Source organism: Chrysoperla carnea, chromosome X, assembly GCF_905475395.1.
Source record: "Chrysoperla carnea chromosome X, inChrCarn1.1, whole genome shotgun sequence".
NCBI lineage: Eukaryota > Metazoa > Arthropoda > Insecta > Neuroptera > Chrysopidae > Chrysoperla > Chrysoperla carnea.
Genome location: NC_058342.1, coordinates 22,523,633 through 22,529,560, shown reverse-complemented (window position 1 = coordinate 22,529,560; position 5,928 = coordinate 22,523,633). Strand labels below are relative to the sequence as shown.

Below are 5,928 nucleotides of genomic sequence, written 5' to 3'. Positions count from 1 at the left end.
AAATTAAGCAATTTTTTTTGTATACGTTACAAATTATTAATATTATCACAGCATTAAATAATATTATTATGAATATAAAAATACAATAATTACCTCACTTTAACTTTTAGTTTTTATAAAATCAAACTTTAATATACCATGCGTTTAATTTACATCTTGGCATAGACATCTCCCACGAGTATGACAGAGTACATATGTTAAGCAATGCGTGTAAGAAAGAGGTGTTATTCGTTGTGCGCGTAGTCATGGTAGGGAAAATAAAATCGATGCCAGCGCTTCCAGTGAAAAATTTTGGCGATAAAGGAGGCTGATATGACTAACTTGCAATTCTTTACATGTTAATGTTATAGAAAATGTCAAATTAAAATTATTGAAAAACACTAATTAATTAAACTTAATGCATTAAAAATTGTGAAAATAAGAAATCAAATTGCACAAATATTATTTTTCAAATGTAAATTATCATAATTATTTATTTAAATTTGTGAGACAATAATATTAAATTTTCAATTTAAGTCATAAATGCAATGCATACAATTATATATGCATCCATACAATTCTATAGTTAAAGTAGTGTATCGTTACCATGGAAATGCCTCCAATAAAACTCACGCACGGTGCGAATAGGTGTTACATGTTTCTTGAAAGTGTTGTAGATTCGGTTCCCTTTAAGCTGTATGATTCTACTGCTGCTGTGTGTGCTGTATCCAACTTGGCGCTTATCGAAGCTACATTCAACCCATAGCAAGAAAACATACCTGTTTCTTGTACGGGTTACTTCATGTATACATAGGTACTCTCTAATACTCATGGGAGATGTACTATGTCAAGATGTAAATTAAACAACCAGTATAAAAATTTTGTACATAAAATAAAGTAAATTTTCATTCAGGAACTTTTTTCTGAGATTTTTATAATATTATAGTAACTGGAAAGTTTTGTAAATATTTTATGTGTTCAAAAATATGAAAGGGCAAAAATTCCAATTCATTCAAAAGCATCTAATGAGGGGGAAATATGACCTTAGTTATAGACCTCTGCTTCTCACGGTTTTTTTTTTTTTTTTAATTAATAAGCAAAGTCTATAGATATTATAAAAAATTACCTATGTATTACAAAATAAAATAATTTTTTATAATACTCACTTTTTTTTATCGCGTCATAAAAAGTAAAAAACAAAATTTCGCAAAAATATAACCAATTCAAAAAATTATGGTATTGACTCCAACCAATAATGATAATTTCCTTGTGAGCAATTACGGAACTACCTGGAAAGTATATCCTTCCAAACAAAAAATTCCCGAAATCGGTGAACATACATAAGAATCGGTCCACAGATGAAAATCCATCATTGCCTATTTTTCCAAACTTAGGGCCGAAAATTATTTTTTCTTCAAATTTATGTGGTACAACTTTGAAGTATACGCAATTCAATAAAAAGAAATGATAACAAAAAATTGACTGAGTTAATTGTAAAAATACTCTCTATAGGAGAAAGAATTTTTAAAATCGGTTTAGTAATGGATTCAAAAATAACGGTTTTTTATACAACAACCACCCCCCCCCCACTCTTTAGTTAGGGTGGGAATAGGAGAATGAAACATACTTAACAACCCTTTCTCAAACCTATCAAATATTCAAAAAAATTGCATTAAAATGTTAAATTTTAATATATTAAATTAGTTAATTAAAATCTAGATTTCAATTCATTGAACATACATGAGCCTCCGTGGCGCAATTGGCTAGCGCGTTCGGCTGTTAACCGAAAGGTTGGTGGTTCGAGCCCACCCGGGGGCGATTTATTTTATATTTGAAAATCAAAATTATTCTAAATAATTTTTCTCGAGTGCTTATATTGCTACACTTTTTTTTTGTTGTTGATAATTTTGACCCTATTGTAACCTTTTGAGAAAAATTCATTTATTTTTTGCATATTGTCTTAGAAACGTATCGAATTTCGACTTGATTCATCAAAAATTTTAAGCTGTTGAAAGTTTACCAAACCTTTGGTACCTTAGACCGAAGAGTATAAGATACAGGAGAAGGCTTTCATTACTGACAATGTTAAAAAAGAGTATACGAGTTTCAACATCCTAACGCTGTTTACCTACATAATTTTATTTAAAAAAAATTATACTAACCGATCAAAGTTTCGATCTAAGGCTTCCAGGTTATGAGATGTATAATAGTGTAATAATAACATGTACTGACTCTATGTACTGGACATGTACAGTAGCCATTGGTGTTGCCGGAGGGGGTGGGGTCGGTAGGGGCATCTGCCCCCCTCTAGAGATTCACAAAAATGATTCAAAACACCCACTTGCTTTAAAAAAGTAAAACTATACTAAATTCCAAATTTCAGTTTTCGAGGGAGTTTAGTACGAAATTAGAATCAATTAAGCTACCTACAAATTTTCATCTAACCATCCTTAATAGTTTTTGAGAAAAAAGGAACTAAATTTTTGCCGTAATTTAGACTCTCACGGGATAACAAAGTCATTTACGAACTCTTCTGGTTTACAAGACCCAATGGTTCCATTTTGCCAATTTACGAATCCAATCTCACTTTTTGGGTTCGAAGCACAATATAAAAAGAAATCAGCTCGATATCTTTTTGTTTTTGAATTAATTTGACAGACAAACGGAAATGGACTAATTAGGTTAATTTTATGAATACCTATATCAAAATTTTGTTTGTAGCATCAATATTTCTAAGCGTTACAAACTTGGGATTAAACTTAATATATTCTGATATATTTCATTTATAGAAATATTTATGAGTTACAAACTTGAGATTAAACTTACCTGAGAACAGGCGTGGATTTAGAGTTAAATTTAGAGGGGTTCACAGACTCTGGAATCCGGATTGATACTGGTGAGAACCATGGACTTTTTTTGAGTTTTCGTGTGGGGGCCTTATCTAAAAATTTCTTTTTTTATATTATTCCTTTATTCCCTTTTTTATCGTATGGACGCTCTTTATATAGGCTAAAATGATCCCTATTTTCTAAATAACCCCTAAAAGCTTGTTGTCAAAAATGATTTTATTTAGTTTTTGTACCCTATACATTGAAACTGCTCCCCCCTCTGGCGACGCCTATGAAATAATGAGAAAAATAATTTTCAAGTAACAGTTTTTTGAAAAAATTGATCAAGTGTAATAAAACAATGGAATTTTAGTTTGATTATCAAAAAATAGCCTAATTTTTGGTAATAAAACTTCACTATCTTATTACTTTTTCTATTTTTTTTTTTTTTTTTTTTTTTTTTTTTTAAATACTATAAATTGAAAATTATTTTTCTCATCACTACATTAAACTACAAACGATTTAGAACAGATCTGAATACGTTTAATTTCCTTATTATAATTATTCATCATCCTGGTTCTAAATTATGGATTTTCCTTGATAAATATCGTTACTAGGGGAAAGTGATCTATAATGATCCCTCAGTGTAAACTGATCCCTCGTTGTTTAAAGTAAACCATTAAAGCTTCTTCTTCTAGTATATTTATCGATAGATGGTTTCCGCGCGACCAAATTAATCGTTCAACAAAAACTCATGGTGATGTATAAGTTAATTTGTGTTTTGTATCAAAAATATTAATTATACTGCTTATGATGATTTATGGTAAGACAAATTTCAACGTAAAATTACTTTTTTTGTACTAGTTTTTGCCGGCTGGCTGTTTTTACTCTTGGTTTTGTTGACTTTTAATAATATTATAACGCATTTTCATAGGCGTATAATAAATTTTAAGGTCAGTTTTTATGACGAAATTCAAATATTTCATTACGGGTAAAATGATCCTCTTTATGTAGGCTAAAATGATCCCTATTTTGTGTATAAAATTATAATAGATAAAATGATCCCCCATCACGTAGCTTGAATGTGTCGATTTAGATGAATTTATCAGTGATTTTTGTTTTCATACTAATCGTTGATGCAATGTAAAAGAACAGTTAGTATTTTATGTGAACTCTTTGATAAAAAATGCAATGGGATCATTTTACCCACTATTCTTACAAGGTCGGACAAAACAATCCCTTTTGAGAAATATTGAATAGTTCTTAAAATTTGAACAGATCAAGAGAATTCGAAAATATTTCGACGTTGTACATATCTCGAATAGCTTGGCTATAAATTACATTTTTTTCTTAGGGGGATTATTTTAGACCACCTTCCCCTATAAAAAATAAATTTCACTACAATCCATTGCATCGTTTGTAGTTTAATATTATCAACAAAAAAAACCGGACTTTCTTCATGTCCAGTTCCAGCGTGACGGAGCTAAAAAATGGTGTTTGTTATGGAATTCCACAATAAAACAATTTATTAAATTGTTTATCATATTTTATGTAACATTATAACAAAACTTTATCACTGCAATTAAAAAATTGTTTACCATTTATTCAACAAAAAAATTATTATGACGTGACGCAATAGCTGATATGCCGAGAGGCGAAATTTATAATTGCCGAGTTTTAACCTAAAATGTATTTTAATGGCATTTTATCATGATAAACAGAGCTGCCAGATGGAATAATTGGATACAAAACCAGAGTAATTTGATTATCTTCTGTATCCAGCTCGTATTTTATTTCACCGTATAATTGGATAAAAAGTCAAAATTTAAATGTCAAGTAAATTTAAAATTTAACCGCCAAAGAAATAAATCTTGTATTTGAGGCTAGGCTGATCGTTTATAATTTACCATCAGCAGGGCCCGATATAGCTATTTAACCGCTCCGGGCATAAATAATAGTACCTGAATGATCGAGTTCTGATCGGTAATTTTTTAGTTAAAAAGATATAAATTTTATCACTAATATAAGAACCGTTTAAAATGACTCCACACAAATATCAATTTGAGTGTCCCGGTAATGTACTTTATTTCGTTAATTAGAATACACACCAATAGATGTCAGGAAGAGTCATATTTTGCAATTTATGTCTCAATTTATCCTGAAAACATGGATAAAACAACGTTTTTTAAAAATTAAACCTAGCTAGATCGACTTTTCGCCCCAAAAAACCTCTGTATACTCAATTTCATGAAAATCGTTTGAAACATTTCCGAGATTGTTGATTTGTCAGTTATGAATTAGAGAAAGGCTTTAAATGAACCTGAAACCTTAGATCGAATTCGATGCCGATATAAGATGTGTCCCTTTGAAACTAATATTTTTCGTTTGAAGCATTTTCCTCGATTAAATTTTTTAATTTAGTTTCATATTTGAAAAAGCTCTCTATATAGTATGAGTGTAAAGGGCGGCAAATCTTATATATTTGCACGAGATTTTCTTATATATATATATATATATGGGTGTAAAGGGCGGCATAACATTAAGATTTGAGCCTAGGAAAAAAATTCAAGATATGGACCTTTTAGTTTAAATCCGAATTTGCGATCGCCGAGTTGTCTTAAAAAAATTATCCAGCACTTTGAAGATTAAATAAAGTGCGCGAGTTTCACTAAATTTCTATCTTTTTGTATGTTTTTAAATCACTCGTTCGGTTGTCCTCCTACATTTGTGGGTCACAAGTACTCTTTTTCCGTAAAACACAGTCTTTAAAATTTAAGAAAAAAATTGTATGGAAAACTATATGAAACTATACGACGGACTAACGGAAAACTATTTAGAGATATTGATTCTAAAGCTAGAAATTGCAATTCAGTTTTGAAATTTCGACAAAATTTATAATTTATTTTAAGTGCACCACTTTTTATGCAGGCCAGTATATTTTTTCTAAATTTCCCAGTAATGTAGCCACCATGTCAAAAATTTTCTTTAACCATACTGCCGTGCTTAAGAAAACGCAGTAAACTTCACTTAGTGTCTTTATTAATTTTGATGTCAGTAAATCCTTTAATGATTTTTTACATATTATTTACAAAATCAATCATTTAGAATATTATTTCGGAAA

The 5,928-nt window shown here is 29.8% G+C and overlaps 1 non-coding gene across 1 annotated transcript; it reads left to right on the top strand.

Moving 5' to 3' along the window:
• The first annotated feature begins 1,723 nt into the window (after window positions 1-1,723).
• Trnan-guu lies at window positions 1,724-1,797 on the top strand. The gene has a single exon. It is a non-coding gene; the product is annotated as a tRNA-Asn (tRNA).
• Window positions 1,798-5,928: the final 4,131 nt, after the last annotated feature.